Raw genomic sequence first — 17,672 nt, forward strand, 5'->3', positions numbered from 1 at the left:
GAAAAGGGCCAATGTGGTCCCTATTTTCAAGAAGGGGAGGAAGGAGGATATGGGTAACTATAGACCAGTTAGTCTCACCTCTATCCTCGGGAAAACCTTCGAAAAAATTATTAAGGATCACATTTGTGAGAGTCCAGCAGGGAAAGCAATGCTAAAGGGCAACAAGCACAGATTCATTGCAGACAGACCCTGCCTGACTAACCTTGTTTCTTTTTATGACCAGGTCACAAAATGCTTAGAAGCAGGAATCAAGGTGGATGTCATCTACTTGGATTTTAAGAAGGCCTTCAATATAGTATCTCATTATATTCTCACAGATAAACCGATCTCCTGTGATGTAGCTGATGATATGGTCAGGTGGCAGGGCAAACTGCTTCGGGGTTGCACCCAGAGGGTGGTGGTGGATGGGTTGTTATTGACCTGGAAAGTTGTGGACAGTGGATCCCATAAGGCTCGGTCCTTGGACTGGTGCTGTTCAATGTCTTCATCAGTGACTTGGATGAGGGTGTGGAATGCACTCTGTCCATATTCGCAGATGATACCAAATTATGGGGTAAAGTTAACACACCAGAGGATAGGGAACAAATTCAGGTGGATTTGGACAGGTTAGAATAGTGGGCAGAACAGAATAGGATGCAGTTCAATAAGGACAAATTTAAGGTGCTGCACCTAGGAAGAAGGAATCACCAGCACACTTACAGGCTGAGGGAGGACCTTCTTAGCAGCACAGCAGTGGAAAGGGATCTCGGAGTCACTGTCGACTCTAAGATAAACATGAGTTGTCGATGTGACAAAGTGATCAGTAAAGCTAACTGCACTCTATCACGTATTAGCAAGTGCATGACAGACAGGTCCAGGGAGGTGATACTTCCCCTTTATGTGGCATTGGTCAGGCCACAGTTGGAGTACTGCATCCAGTTTTTGGCATGACACTTCAAGAGGGATGTGGACAACCTTGAGAGGGCTCAGAGGAGGGCCACTCATATGGTTAGGGGCCTGCAGGTAAAGCCCTATGAGGAGTGATTGAGGACTCTGGATCTCTTCAGTCTCCACAAGAAGTGATCTTGTGGCTGCCTACAAATTAACTGGGGGGGAAGGGGATGGTCCAGCAAGGGATAGGAGATGCTCTGTTTTCCAGGGCATCCCTTGGAGTAACTAGGAACAATGGCCATAAACTGATGGATTTAGGTTAGACATCAGAAAGAACTTCCTTATGGTAAGGGTTGCCAAAATCTGGAAAGGACTCCCAAGGGAGGTAGTGTTCTCCCCTACCTTGGGGGTCTTTAAAAGGAGGTTAGACATGCACCTGGCTGGAGATGACCCCAGCACTCTTTCCTGCCCAGGGTAGGGGGTCAGACTTGATGATCTGCTAAGGTCCCTTCTGACCCAAACATATATGAATCTATGAATCTACTACTGGCTCCATGATACAGGGAGACCAGTGGATGTGGTATACCTTGATTTCAGCAAGGCTTTTGATACAGACGCCAACAACATTCTTACAGGTAAGCTAAGGAAGTACAGGCTGGATGAATAGACTGTAAGGTTAATAGAAAACTGGCTGGAACATGGGGCTCAAAAGGTAGCAATCAATGGCTTGATGTCTAATTGGCAGCTGGTATCAAGTGGAGTGCCCGAGGGGTCAGTCCTGGGGCCAGTTTTGTTCCATGTCTTCATCAACAACTTGGAAGATGGCACAGAGTGCACCCTCAGCAAGTCTGCAGATGATACCAACCTGGGGAGAGCAGTAGATATGCTGGAGGGTAGGGCTAGGATTCAAAGTGACCCAGACAAATTGGAGGACTGGGCCAAAAGGAATCTCATGAAGTTCAACAAGGTCAAGTTCAAAGTCCTGCACTTAGGATGGAGCAATCGCATGCACCAGTACAGGCTGAGGCATGAATGATGCATGCCCCCAGAAGCTGGGGGGACATGGTGACCGCCCACAGACAGCGGCGGCAGTGGCAGCAGCAGTGGCATGGTGGCAGCGACCGGGGAGCTCCCACAGGCGGCTGTGGTGGTGGTGGGGGGAGAGTAGGGCAGGTCGTGAGCGGCATCTGCCCATAGGCAGTGCTGGCAGCATCAGCAGAGCTTCTGTCAAGGGGTGCACTGCCAAGCTCAGAGGGTGCACATGCACCCGCGTACACCCCCTACACATCACCAATGGGCTGACGGCTGACTGGCTGCACAAATGTACCTGGGGCTTACAGTGGACAATAAGCTGAATATGAGCCAGCAGTGTGCCCTTGTTGCCAAGAAGGCCAATGGCATATGGGGCTGCATTGGTAGGAGTGTTGCCAGCAGGTCAAAGGAGGTGATTCTTCCCCTCTATTCAGCACTGGTGAGGCCTCATCTGAAGTACTGTGATCAGTTTTGGGGCTTCCACTACAGAAAGGATGTGGACAAATTGCAGAGAGTCAAGCAGAGGGCAACAAAAAGGGTGAGGGGGCTGCAGATCATGACTTATGGGGCAAGACTGAGAGAACTGGGCTTATTTAGTCTAGAGAAGCAAAGACTGAGAGGGGACTTAATAGCAGCCTTCAACTACCTGAAGTGGGGTTTAAAAGAGGATGGAGCTAGACTCTTCTCAGTGATGGAAGATGACAGAACAAGGACCAATAGTCTCAAGTTGCAGCAAGGAAAGTTTAGGTTAGCTATTAGGAAGAATTTACTCACTAGAAGGGTAGTAAAACACTGAAATGGGTTACCCAGAGAGGTTGTGGAATCTCCACCCTTGGAGGTTTTCAAAACCTGGCTAGAGAAAGCTATGGCTGGGGTGATCTAGTTGGGGATGGTCCTGGTTTGAGCAGGGGTTTAGACTAGATGACCTCCTGAGGTCCCTTCCAACCCTACTTTTTTATTATTTTATGATTCTATGAGATAGATGAGTAGATATCACAAGTTATATGCATGTATGTCACAAGTTATATGCATCTGATAAAGTGAGCTTTAGCTCATGAAAGCTTGCGCTATATAGATATAGTATATAACATCTGACTCTATTATGACTGTATATATATTACAGGGTTTATCCAGTGTTTTTAGTTTAATTGGATTAATAATCACTGTTTCTCTGAATACTGTGTGTCACCATCTTTTATCTACACTGCTAATGCTCAGCATGTGTATAGTGCAGCAGTTCTCATGCAGGGTGCTGTGGCACCCAGGGCTACTGGAAGATGCATTTAAGGGTGCCTCCTCTGTTAACACTGTTAGGTGTGTGCTAACACTTGTGCACAATTCACAAAATAAACTCAAAGATTTCAAGTAGGAATCCATAGTACTGGAAACATTTATGACATGTTGTAGTCTTTCTTTGCAACAAAAAATTGATCTATTATCTTTTTCATAGTCACAAATGAATGATAGCTAAGAGTTAGCATTTTCCGAGTGGTGCTTTGAGTGTAGTGGAGGGTGTCTGCAGTCTAAAAATGTTGAAAACCACTGGTATAATGTCTCCCATCTCAAGATCACAACATATCTCACATACTTCAGTTAATTTAGCCTTACTCCACCCACTGGAGGAAAGTGAGATTAATACTTCTAATGGCAAACCTGATACCTAGTGGGATTAAATCCAACAAGTTGGACTAATTCTGGGTGTCTAAACTGGACATCTGAAATTTTGACCCATGTGGCTTGAGCAAGATCATGGGGTGAACTGATGGTCAAGCTAGAAGCAGAATCCAAATCTCCTAATTCCCAGTTCCTGTGATGCCACAGCAAGATCACTGACCTTTGGAACAACTAAAGAAGGGATGGGGGCTTGGAGAACCCATTGCCAGTTTTACATCGAAGCACCTTACTTAGGGAGTTGGATCAGTGCTCTGTGAACTACAAATACTGTGCAGCAGTGATGAATATGGCTGTTTGTTGAGCACTTCACGGTCATATCTAAGGGATGGATTTAAGGAGCTCTCAGTAAGCTGGGATATAACACACGCAACAGAGTTTCACCCTAGACTCAAACCAACTTGGGTAACTTTCCCACTATCCTAGCCCATGGTGGATTTGCTGATCCAAGAGGTTCAAAGAAGAATCTAAATTTTGGGGTACTAAAGGGAATTGAAACGCTGAGTGACCAGGCAGCCCTACTTGCAGGGATTGACAAACCTGCCACCCTATCACAGAGCATACTGTGCCTCAAGCCATGAGCTCACCCAGAGTAGCCCTAAGCAATATTGCTGAAAAAGGAGGGTAGAGTGCTTTAAGTATCCCAAGATCAGCTAAGGACCTGCAGCAGCAGACGAGCAGCTGTGTGCTGGTACAAGCCGGAGGACACAATGAGGGACGTCTGGCTTCTCTTGTCATCACCCCTCAGCTCCTATTACTAGATCCTGGTTGTATCCTGATGGAAGGTAAGTGAGTGTCTTACTCATGGTTAGTCACAGACAGGAAGCCAGCTGGGTGAAGGTATAACCAGCAACATTGCTTCCACCTGAAGGGGAACTCATCACCAGAAATCCAGGTTTTCTGTTTCCCATGAAAAATGGAAAGAACCACAGAATTCCCCCTTTACCAGATGAAAATGCATGTGCATGTGGCAGGATTGGGGGTGGGCCCCTCACTACTGCCGAGCAGGTGCATGGCCACAGCAGCGTGGAGCTCGAAGCGGCGAGGAGATCCCCTGTGCCGCCCCACTCTGCCCTGCGGTGCTGGGTCCCACCGGCTGGGTTGCAGAGGCCCTGGAAAAGGGCAGCAGGGAGGGAGCCTGGGCCCACAGCAGGCAGCCTGCCCCATGCCTGCCCCACACACAGATCTGGGGGGGTGTGGGTCCCCCCTGCCCCTTGGGAGTGTGTGCAGCGGGGGCAGCCAGCCCCACCTGCTCAAGCCCACAGCAGGGGGGAGCCAAGCTCCACGCTCCTCTCTGCTGCAACAGCCACTGACTCCTGCCAGGTGCAGGGGGCTGTGGCCCTGGGTCCCTGGCCCCATAGCTCTGGCAGCTGGGGACCTCCTTGGGCAGGGCTGGGGGTAGGGGTGGAGATTGAAGGCCTTTCATTTTAATCACAGATTTTGGGGGTTTTCTTATAGGATTTGTGATTTTTACCAGGGAAAACAAGGATCCCTGCATCACATGCTACCCTGGGAATGGGACAGGCATCTCCCTGTTCCACAAAACAAAGGTGTAATATCCAAGTATGTGGGGATTGTGGGGCTCTTTTTATTAGTCATGGGCACAATTCCCTTGACTTCAGTAGAGCTATGCTGGTTTATATCAGGTGAAGGTCTGGTCCAGTTTGGCTGAGCTTGGGAGGGGCGCTTCACAAGTCACTGCCTAATATTGCTCCTGTAACTAATCTATTGTCAACCTTCTCCCTTCTCTCTCACACAGCCTGGGACACTGTGAAAAGCTCCTTAGTCAGAATGGATTGCTTTCAAATCTGCTTCACTTAGTAGTTTGCCTTTTCCCCCAGCCCATGGGCAAGAAGTTGATGCGACTCCTTGTCCACTGGTGCTAGGGTAGATTTCCTGCAGCCTGCACAAAAGCTCTGTAGAGCTACTTAGGTTGACCTCATGGAAGCCACATTATTTAGTGCTGTATGGTGTGACTGATGGCCCCAAGCCACATGAGGGATGAGCATAAAGAATCTCTTAAACATACTAGAGCAGGTTGCCAACAGAAACTCTACCCCCTTTAAGCCCCCAGTGAATGCTTGTGCATCCTGCTGAGTGCCATCATAAACTACCCCAGCAATTACTTACTTTATTTCCTTAAAACATGAGACTGTCTGCAGAGACCCGACCCCAGCAAAGCCCCACACTGCAACTCACACCTGACCTTCATTTATTTCCTCATCTCCAAAACAGTTCGGCTTTTACTATTAGCGGAGGACCTCTTTGCCGCTTCTTATACACTCAGCCTCATATTTCAAATTCCTTTGGAGCTGTATCTGGTTTTCATTTAAACATATTGCATTTTCTAAAAAAAATAAAAATAATGGGAAAGGATTTTCAAGGTAATAAATGGAACATGCGAGCAGTTATTCAGGATGACCCTATGCAATTCAGCGAGTCCAGCAAGTTGTTTATATTGGCAGGGCAAGACTAGAATATCATTGGATATGGTAATTATTCTTATAAGATTTCAATATATATACATTGTCAGGAACTGAAGGGAGTCCCTGAGTTATGAAGTCTTCCTTGCTTGAGGAATAAACATGCTGGGCAATAATCCTGGAAGCAATCAAAATGCCTTCAATTCAGTGATTGTAAAGCCTTTCTACTCAGTGGAGCCTGAAGTCAATCCAGAACTGATGGGCTTAGGTCACAACGCAAACTTCCAAATAAATAGTTTATCTCACTATGAGGCTATGGGCAGAGTCGAGTGAATGAATAGAGAAAGAAATGTGATTTTTGTCATTTCAGACTAAAGTACTAGAGCTTTGTATGGCTGTCCCTGAAGTTCAAATGGGAAAAGATAACACCAGGGTGTTAGCTTTGTTCTCAATGAAGCTGAAGATCCTGGGGCATTTGCCTCTAACTGTCTGGTTTCATAGGTGCTCTGTGATGGATGTAGGAATTGTTGCTTTTCTATTTGTTTTCCACATTTGATTTCTAGTCCCACTGTCATGTGACGTGTGCAATGTGCCTGTGTAGAAGCAGCACCTTCTATTGGTCAGTAATGAGAATCACGACTTCCTCCAGAGCAGGGAAGGAAAGATATTCAAGAAGAATAGATCCAGAACATGGGACCCAGGAGAATTGGCAACAATTCCTACCTCAGATGCTGACCCTCTGAGGAACTTTAGAGAAGTAATTTACTGAATCCACTCTGTGCTGCAGGTCCTTTTCCTTGTAGAACAGGAGAATACTTCTGGGGCTTCTGTAAGGGTAATATCCATTAATGGCTTTGAGGTACCCAGGCACTATATTAGTAAGAGACTTATACCAATACTGCAAATAGGCAGAAACTAAAAATGCAAGAGCAGCTAACTAGTCCCTCAATCACAACTAAATATCAGGCAAAATAGCCTATGCAGAAATTTACCTACCACGTGCCTTGGAGTGGGAAGGACAGGTTCTGCAAACAAGCACCTGGAAACTGTTCCTAATAGAAAATGTTGACTGAATCAACACTGACCCCAAAGCACCCAAAGTGACACAACTGCCAAGCCATGTGCATCAGGGAAAATAGGCACTGGTAACACAGGGCAACATCAAGAAACTAGTTAAAAACAGAGGAGGCCAATGGGATTGCAGAAAGCATCTCACTAGCAAATAGAACGTCACATCTTTGGGGGAATAACACTTAGTGAACGGGTGTCTCAAGCTCTTGGGCACAGCTATCAGCTTCATCCATTTGCCATCCGTGTACCCGGGTTAGTCTGCGCTTTTTGCCTCTTGCCATGGCACAAGGCAATATGGGAATACAGTGGAGTGCAGAGCCATGTATGCCTATAATAATATAGAGGCCTTGCTAGGGGCCACCTGGAAGCCATCACTCATGTTATCCAAGCAACAAAACCCTGTTTTCCATCTTGCCAAAGGGAGGATCAGCAGGAACAAGAGTCCAGGGGATTCACTGTCAGGTTGTTCCAACACTGTAGCTGGGTATACCCTGACACCTACTGCGGTACTGCCCGACCCTTATATGCTATCCAAAGATGCAGTACAAGGAAGGCAGAAAAAAGCCTGTGCACAATACCTGTGGTATAATAATACAAACAGCAACACAGCCACAGTTATAGCCATGCTAAGGAAGGAGTTATGCCTCAGTTAGACACAGTTCCACTCCTCTTCCCAGGGAGGTGGCATCTGCTAACAGCTCTGACCAGGTACAGATTTCTCTTTCACTCCCATGTGGCACCATTGTGCTAGCCAGCAAGCTGATGAGATAAAGTCCCAGCTCAGTTTATTCCCCACCCCATTTTGCCCACTTTCTGCATAGGGGGGTGGAAAGATCAGATGGGCAGCTGCTGCTCAGACCCCAGGAAGCAGAGGGAGGCTGTACAAAGAAGTGCACACTGGTGAGTTGGACTCATCTTGATTGCATTCATCAGTTGCAGCATGACATCCCATTGGGGGACCATTTTCATGATGGGGGACACAGATATGCCCATTACATAGGGCTTAAGTCCTATCATAATGTGACCTTCCTACCCTAGATCCCATCATTAATAACCCAAAGAGCATATGAGATGGCTCCAAGACACTCATTTTTCTGCTTCCAGGGCTGAATGTTTTAAAAAGAGTAGTGCTCACAAAATAAGAGTGGGAAATGATTGGCTATAGTTGAAGACAGGCTCTCAGCAAGCTCTGTCCTCAGAAGGGACAATGTAACCAAGCTCCCTAACTGCATCCCACAGAGTTAATCCTCTCCTGAGCGGAGGCTGCAAAGCATTAGCCCGAAACAGATGAAACACACTGCCAGCCCCTCTGAACATTGTGCTGCCAGTGCACCTGGCTTCTACTATTGACTCCACTCTGTTGCATGGGGGTTATGGTTTTTCTCTCCCTATGCAAAGTGCTGGAAGATCTCTGGCTGGAAAAACGCTGGAGGAATCAAAGTGTTATGGCTATTACTGCTCTCATGACACTTCCCCTCCCAAGGATTATGAATCTACCTATTCCCAACATAACCAGGCATGCTGAGAGGAGCCAAAAGCAATCTGCCTATGGCAAAAATCTGTGAAAAGCGAAGAAGCAACGCCCTCCGCAGATCCTGGGCTTGGCGACATAAATCACCCTGAAAGACAAAATTGCTATTTCAAGGAGTTGGCTTCCATTGAATGCAGTGAACCAACAAGCTCTGGTGCTACAGCTGCTTCATGCACAGTGTAGTCTTCACAGTCTGCATAGCTGAGAGTCTCTGTGGGGCTCTATTCACTTTGTTTTTATACCAGACCCCAGCAATGATCCCTTTTTAACAAAGCTGTTTTTACACCTCTGAGGAAGGGTCAGCACCCTGCTCCATGTTCACGCTCTGTGGCTGGAAGGTATATATTATTCATGGCAGCTAGAAAAATGAAATAGCTGGAGGGAGGGAGGAAGAAGGATGGTGGAAGAAAAAAGCAAGGAAAGCTGAGCATTGAGGAAAGTGGAGTGGTATCTAAAGGTCTCCAGGAAAAATATATTTCAAGGTCCTTGACCTCATGGCAGATTGAATATTCACACTAATATTCACACTAATATAGAAACCAGCATTTATTACAGCCAATTCATACTTCTATGAGCTGGATTTCAATCTAGGAGTAGAATGATGGCTCAGGGGCATGAGCAAAAATAACCGGCCAAGCCAGCTTCAAGGTGATTCCCTAGCTCCTAAGCTTTTAAATGTTTGGAGAAGCTTGGTTTGAAGAAAGGAAGAAAGAAAGAAATTAAATAACAAGTCATCTGGGAGGCCCTTCAGTAAGACGATGAAATTTTATGACCACCGGGAGTCCTGGAGCTGCCTATAAAGCTGTAGCCAAGGAGGGAAAATAAGACTTGATTTATTTGGTGATGGTGAGGAACATTATCTGAGCAGTGATTTACTGATCACGGCAGCGCTGAAGCTTCAGAGCTACTCTCTTGGGTACATAGAACATACACATATTTTCTTTGTATCTGAAGTTGAACACACAACAGCTCCGCTACAATTCAGGGGTGCCATGAACTTGCTTTCTCTGTGTCTCAGTGAGCTCTGCCAGTCCTGGTGCTCTGTGGGAGAAAGCTGCTGGACAGCCAGGACCGGAATCCTCCTGCCACACCCATCGGGGTTACAGGGAGCAGTTATCTCTTTGGGGTCAAACCTGTGCGGAACGGCTGTGGCCAGAAAACGTCCCTTCGTCCATGTCTAAGCTGAATCTCCTGCTTGAGAAGGCAAAAAGCTTATATATATAAAACTTCTCCCATTCATTCCTTACTAAACTGTGGCTCCTGGGCTGGATGCCAAGAGGGTGGAGCTGGGCCCAAACCAAACCTCAGATCTCAACACATCCAACCTTCAGGCTGTTCAACACTCTAAACCTGGCTTGAGCCTGTCTCTGGCTGGAGTCTTGCTGTCCAAACACTCCTTTCTCCATATTATGTAGCGCTCCCTTTCAGTCATGGGGAGATGTGTGTGCCCTCAAGCAGGACTCTCTACTCTGCTCCAGCCTGGACCTGTGAGATGTGATACAATGCCAACTTCCCATCAGTAGCGGCAGCATCCTGAATACTTTCTGCCAAATACCCTTCATATGGGCCTGTGGGGAGCAATTCTGCATTAACAGAGGGATACGCTGGCTTAATGGGTTTTGCACATGCCTAACATCTCTTTCTATGACATACAGTCCCAGGGTTTATGCATCAGTCATTCCTCCTACCTTCACAAAGACACGAGCATTATTGGATTGCAGAGGAACAAATGGGGTTTAATTTTCCTCTCCCTCTCATTTCCTTGGAGAGAGGTACATTTTGATTGATTAACTAAGTTGCAGTCAAGCGTGACCAAGCCAATCACTGAACAAATTTAATTAATTACTTGGTCTTTAGCTAAGGAAAAAGAGAATTGAAATGCTGATTTGAAAAAAGGCTGCAGGGAGGCAGTACTCTAAGGAACGCCCCCCATTCAACGGACCATATGCCGAGAGTGGGATCTGTGCTGTGTAAAGTACACCCTCTTTCAGTCCGTTAAAGGTACACGTCATGATAACATAGCCTCCTTTGGGAGTTATGTAGACTCCCTTAGGGCCAAGTTTAGAGGTGATGTGTCTCTTTCTTTCTGGTGTCCTTGTGACAAAGTGTTTAACAGAATTCACAGACTCACTAGAAGCTGACAGGGCCGTGCCATAAGCATTTCTACTACAGCCTCAAACTCACAGCCTGGGCTGTCAAGCATGCACCTTAGTGCCCAGACCACCCCAGCTCCCAGAGGTGATGTATAAGTGGATCTAACTTTGGTAAGATCACATGGACCAATTTCAGCCATGAATGCAATTGCACTTAAAACACGCTGTGGTTCAGCTGGCTCCCTTAGAGCTGTTTACCACCAACATCAAAAGGACCCTACAGTGCAGTAGTTCAGTGGTTGTCAACCAATGATATGCGTACTCCTAGGGGTACTTAAAAAAGTCGTAGGGGGTATGCAACATGCTTCGTGCCACCGGGAGCCAGGGCTGGGTCAGGGCTGGGGCTGCACGAGGAGACGTACAGGCGAAGACGGAGTGCACCCTGGGGTGTGGCAGCAGCATCTCCCCCCTGCATGTTTCTACGCTTCGCCTCATACCCGAGGAAGGGGCACACCACGTGCCGCTGGCCCCACGTGGCACACGCTTGGCCCAACACCTGCATTGGCATGGGCAGAACTCAGGTGCCAATGAGAAGAACAACCAGTGGGCACACAACATGCACTTAAGATGCTTAATTGAGACACTTTTCCACCTGTAAGAGTCTCAACTGCCTCTACTGCAGTCCCAAATTGAGGCATCTCCTTCCCTTCAGGCAGTGGCCAACTTTCAAGTGGGGTTCATAGGCATAGGCACCAGACTGTTCTCTGAGGCTGTCCATTAACTGTGGCCTCAGACACCATTTGGGCCTGTTGGGTCCCTGAAGCACACCTCCCAGCCAGGAAGTCCTTTTCCTAACTGCATGTCCAGCTTCCAGCAGGAAATGGAAATAGGATAGCCTGCCAACTCTTAAGCCAAGCACAACCCAGAGAAGGTGACCACCAGCCTCTTGTATGGGGCCATTCTCCAGGCAATCAGGGCTTCACAAGTTGAGATGGTTTTCCCAGCATGGCTACTGTCACACAAAGCACCAAACGACTCCTTGGGATAGGTTGCCCCAGTGCCATGTTGCTTGCATAAACAGGAGTGTTAGCAGGTCTAAGGGAATTTTATTAAGTGCACCAATTGTAGAGACCCACAATCCTGGGCTGTGTCTGGTCTGTGGTAACTGCAGCTCCAGAAGCTCTGCCACTTGATCTTAGGGCCCTCAAAGCCTCAAACAGTTTCAGAGTTAGAGTAGCCTCAGCCATCACTCTAACTTGCATCTGGCTGCTTTTGGCTCTCAGGGGGCCATTCCAATAGCTGGAGACATCCTTTCTAGGCCAGATATGCTTCTGTGCCAAGCACCAGGGTGGTGTATGAGCTTCTACCAGACAGGAATCCTGGCACAATGACTGTTTTGTGTTGCCCTAGCAGATCTGACCCAAAGGACTGGCTTTCATGGCACTTCTGACTGCCCCAAATGCTTCTCAGAGTGGCTCAGAGCAAAATTTCCCGACTGTTTCAAAATAATATATGTATATGGTTTTCATTTTCCAAGGCAAATAAGGGATCGGCATCTCCCTGAGCTGGGGCCTGCAAAGGCCAGATGACTGTGTTACCTGGCTTAATAAGCGTGATTGCTTCTCAGTGTGCGCCTGTGCGATATGAGCAAAATTCAACATGGCAAATGAAGAGAGGGCAGCCTCACCCGCTCCTGCCCCTGGGGAACCCTCTCTGTAGCTGGAGGTATTGTAAGCCAGTCCATCTGGTGAGGAGAAAGTTGGGCTCTGAAGGGATAGGCGGAAATAACAGCAATTTATGCTGCAAGTTATGCTTCCAGCTTTTTTTTTTTATAACTCTCAAATAATACCACAAAAAAGGGGAACAGAAAAAAGTAATATAGATCCCAGAGCTTTTAATCCTCCTTCTAGAGCTCTGGAGTTCCCCAGGAGTCCTTCAATCCTTCAGCTCCCTCCCTCTCTTTCTCATGATTGTCATGGCTTCCATCCTTCCATCTGGGAAGAGCTAGACCACTTTTGGGCAACTTTTTTAGGGCCAAATAGGACAGTGTTGAGTAGGTCTGGTTGAAAATTTCCCATGAAACCTTAAAAGGTTCTTAAAGTGATCTTTCCAGAACCACCCATCCTAGCCTTTAAAAACAAACACCAAACCTCACTAACTTCATCACCAGAAGCAAACTTCCTATGGCCCAAAACACACCAAATGGATCCAGACCTTGCCAGGACAAGAAATGCAAAACCTGCCAACACATCTCCGCTACCCCCGCAATTACTGCCCCCCCGCAACAGAACCATTAACATTCCTGGATTTTACAGCTGCACCTCCAGAAATGTTCTCTATCTCATCCAGTGCACTAAATGCCCTGATGGAAAATATGTAAAAGAACCCAAACAACAACTGTGCACCAGAATGAGCACACACCGAAAATCTATTACAGACAAAAATACCCAATTACCTGTGGGTGCCCACTTCTCACAAGACAATCACTCCCCCTCTGATCTCTCAGTTCTAATCATAGGATGAGAAGGAAAAAATGATTGGAGGGTGGAGGGGGGGCTGAGTGTGCACATGCACCCATACGTACCTCCCCACTCCCCACAAGCAGGTAAGTCTGGTGGGGGGAAGGCGGGGGGAGGGGGAAGAGCCATGAGGAGTAGGGCAGATCGAGGCCCACTGGGCCTCTGCTTGTCCCATCACCTGGACCAGCCAGAGCCCCACTCACCCCAGCCCTGGCTCCTGCTTGTGCCCTGCTCCCTCCCTCATTGCTGGGGCCTTGATTTGCACCCCCACCCACAGCAGTGAGGGAGTGAGTCGGGCTGGGGCTGGGGCTGGGGCTGGGGCAGAGGCAGAGGCAGAGGCAGGCCCTGCACAGCTGGGCCAGGGCACAGAACAGAGCTGTAGGTGGCTTGTCTGTGGGGTGCCTGGTTTCCATGAAATCTGGTTTTCAACAAAATGTTGGGTTGTCAACTCAATGAAAATGTCCACATAAAGCACATGCATTCCTATGGAAAATTTTGATATATGTTAAAACAATTAAGAAAAAACTGATCACCTGAAAAATCAAACCTTTTCAGCCAAAACCTGAAATATTTGGTTTTGCTACAAGTTTTTTAGTATTTGAATTCCTGCCCAAAAAAAAATCTACATTTTCTATGGAAAAAAATCAGCTGAAAACTGCTCTTTTTGTATTTTCCTCATTTTCCACAGAGAGATAAACCATTTTCAAGCATGTTTCCTGATAAGCAATGTTGGGAAGTATTTTTTCCCCTCATGAACTGGGTATTAAACCTAGGTCTCAGGTAAGGCCGTGTAGCATATGAACTGGCATTAGGCTGGGCCCATTCCACAAAGAGCTGAGTTGCCCCCACCTGTGGTGAAGTAGGGTGGAAAGATCCAATTACTTCCCCTTGAAAGGTTCGTCTAAGGATCATGCTTACAAATACCTGAGGTCTTCAAGTCTGCTGCTAGCTACACCTGTCACCAAAGACTGCAGAGGAGGAACAGGGAGCACAGCTCCAAGCTGCAATCACTTCTTTGTCATTCTTCCCTCCTCCATCCCCACCCAGTGCATAGCAGCTGGATCCCAACCCCTGCCTCCTCCAATGGTTAAAGCAGATCAAGGATGGAAGGGGATGGCAGACAACATGGGGTGAGAAGTCTTCCATTGGAGGAGACAGGGCAGACTGGAGCTCTTAGTTTTTTTCTCTACCAACCTCAGTTCCTCCTACAGATTCCTCTTCCTAAGGAATCCCCAGCCACTCAGCCAGTGTGCTAGAAAGGTGAAGGGTTTGCCATGGCGGTGGAGTGAGGGCAGAAATCAGCCTATGGAAGTGCCTCCCAACAAATGGATTTGTGGACCATGATCTGGTCCGAAGTTTGAAGGGAAACATCCCCCTCCTAGGATGGCTCTGAAATGTGCATGTACCCAGACAAACAGCTATTCCTTACAAGAGCCCTGTAATGAGAGAGGATCCTGGCGTACCAAGTATAGACCCAGTTCCAGCCTTTCTCTAGATCTTGAGAAGAGTAATAGATCAACTCAGACCCAATGCTGGCTTCCATTCCCTGTAGAGATAGGGGCAACCTATGAAATTTCCCTCAGGACTAGTTCAGAGCTTCCTCAGTGTGAAGAGGGCTAACATCCAATCCCAGTCCATTACAGGGATGACAGCCTGACCTGGCTGGTGTCCTAGTGCCCACCATCCCCAAATCCCACAGTATTTCTCTGGATTTCTGGATTTCCCATGAACTCAACCCCATACTTGTGAAAACATCGTCAACAAAACTTCACTGTACTACTGTGGGGTGGGAGGGAGAGAAGCTTTTAGTTATGAATTGAAGGTGATGAAATTTTCCCTGTGAAAGCCTTGCATGACTCTTCAGACAGTGATACCCAGCACAGAAGACTGCTGATGACTAAGCTCATGCACATATTCCAGGGGCCTGAGGAAACCAAAAGCTACACGTACATTTATTGGCTTTGCCGTATGATAGCAAAATGCAGCCTGTGGTGTGTGCTATTTATACATGCTGAGTCAGTGAACGGGTAGTGTGCTCTGCCAGAGCCCCTGTAAAGTAGCCCATCCAAACAGATAAAGTACAACCTTAATAATTCAGTTGATATAACCCACGCATATTCCCAATCCATTTTACCCAAAACACAGTCATGTCCTCTAGGGCATTCAGATAAATGCAGTCTGGATAAACAGCTGGCTGGCTTCCCCAAGGCTGGTTAGCTCAGCTATACTCTGTGTTTCAGCACTGGACCTTGGCTAAGATGTATGCGATAACAGCTTTTAGCTGCAAGCCAGCGCAAAAATGCTTTATTGCTCAGTGGCAGCATTACTGAGAGCGGGCATTTGGGCAGTGAAGCCCCAGTAGCTTGGCTGGCATTGGACAACTCCAAGCTGTGGTGCTGGGAGGGTAACTGTTGAACACCACTGAAAAAAGCAAGGATGAGTCTGAAAAACCTCTCACTCCCCACAAACCAGAGAGAAGTTCAGATCCAGCTCACAACACTGGGGTTTGATTCAGGAAGCCTGAGGAGCACAGCACACTCTTCCCACCACTCTTCACCAGTCCTTTGTTCCTACTAGTGCTGGTCCCCTTGTGCAGAACATATTAAACTGGCCCTTTCACGAGGAAAGGTTCTTCCATACTGTACTATACTATTATATTCACAGCCAGATGCTGAGAAAGCTGTAAATGCAGCTGAGGTGACTGAAACAATCAAAATACACTATGCCAAGATCAAATGGGAGCCAACAAGCCCCCTTAATACCACTGTGAAGGATAACTGGAGGCACAGGAAGGTTAAGAGATTCAGTCTACCAAGAAATTACTGACTGAGCTGGGATCTGCTAATCACTAGGTTGGTGAAAACTTCACTGCGCTCATATCTGATTGGCTCCAGTTTGTTTTCTTGTTGTGATCTCCCCCCTGTAGCATGACTTTCAATGATACTGTGACCATTTAATACCTTAAGAAGTACCCCCTCTCCCCAGCACACATGCACATACACGCAAAACTGTCCATGGGTTTTTATCTATGACTATCACTTACGCAAAGAGACAGGCTGGGTGCAGTAATTTGAGGATTAATTTTGGGAGCTCCTGATGTCATACTTGTTACAGGTCAAGCTCAAATTTCTAGAACCCATGATAAAAATTAATCCCATGTCCCTCTCAACACCCACTGGTAGCCTCTAGCCAAGAGCTGAAGTGTGGGAGGGTCTGTAGGTCAAGGTGGGCTGACCTGATTTGTGGCATTAGCTGCTCTCATGGCAATTGGCTCTCATCCAATCAGTCAGAGATGTCAGAGCTGTGCTTTCAGCTGCAGTGAGGAGAATTCCAGCACATGCATAATACTCTATGAAGTCAAGGTTCATACATGACAATTTCCTAGTGCTCTGCAGTAGCTGGTTAAAGGTCACTGAAAAAGAGGTTAAAAAAGGAAAAAGTAATACTATATAAAGCAAGCAGCAAATACATCAAGTTACCAAGTCATTCTCTAGGGCCTCAGGATGTGAGCCTAGTTGTCTTTCAATGAACATTCAGCTCTCCGTTCCAAAACCTCAGCTCTTCCTAGCCCAGCTGCTGAACGGGAAGTGCAGTCAATGAATGAAGAGCATAAAGACTTGCAGGAATCCAAGCAAAATGGTAACAGCCAGCTGAATGCTACTTAAAAACACATGGTGCCCAGCATTGGGACTCTGTGCTGAAGCTCTGGGTGGTAAGTCTTGCTCAATGCTTAAAGTCTGGTGCTCTGCCTGTCATTTCCTAAGGATTCCCTGAAACTAATTAGTTAGGGGTTTACCCTAAGAGGGGCTATGTGTGGTATGGGTGCATTTAGTTTGCTGTTCCTTAAGTAATATGCATGCCTTAAATTATACATGTGAGGAAAATAAACTGTTCTCAAGCCATTCTAAGACTGCTGTGCTTTTCTAGCCCTTCTCTCAGGCAAGAGGTCTCCAAACAACCATTGGGCACTTTTACACGTGCTCTGACGGGATTAGAACATGTCGGAGATGCTCAATTAACCAAATCTGTTGGACTCAGAATGCTCCAGCGTGCAGCAGCATCTTCTGTCTTCAGCATCCCACATTTCAAAACGGTGGCAGGGGCACTTTAACTAAAGCTTGGTGAGCAAGCATCCTGATGCCATTTTGAAACACAGGAGTCAGAATACACAAGATACTGAAGCTCCAGAGAGCTGCCCTAATTAAAACGTGCCAGCCCTACCCTGGAGAACATGTATAGGCATTTAAGCCTTTTTAGGTAATTGTCCCAGTTTAACCTATTGGGTGATTTTAGGCTCAAAACATTCATACCAAGAGGCATGAAGCCAGATATGTAAAATCACAGTTAGATGCTGAAATAATAAATGGCTTGATTCTCGGAAGTGCCGAGTACACAGCTCTTGGCATCTGTTGACTTAACATCAAGTAGCAATAACCAAGCCCAAGGAGTGACTTCACTGTAA

Source organism: Crocodylus porosus, unplaced genomic scaffold, assembly GCF_001723895.1.
Source record: "Crocodylus porosus isolate Cpor-Errol unplaced genomic scaffold, CroPor_comp1, whole genome shotgun sequence".
In the NCBI taxonomy this organism is placed as follows: domain Eukaryota; kingdom Metazoa; phylum Chordata; order Crocodylia; family Crocodylidae; genus Crocodylus; species Crocodylus porosus.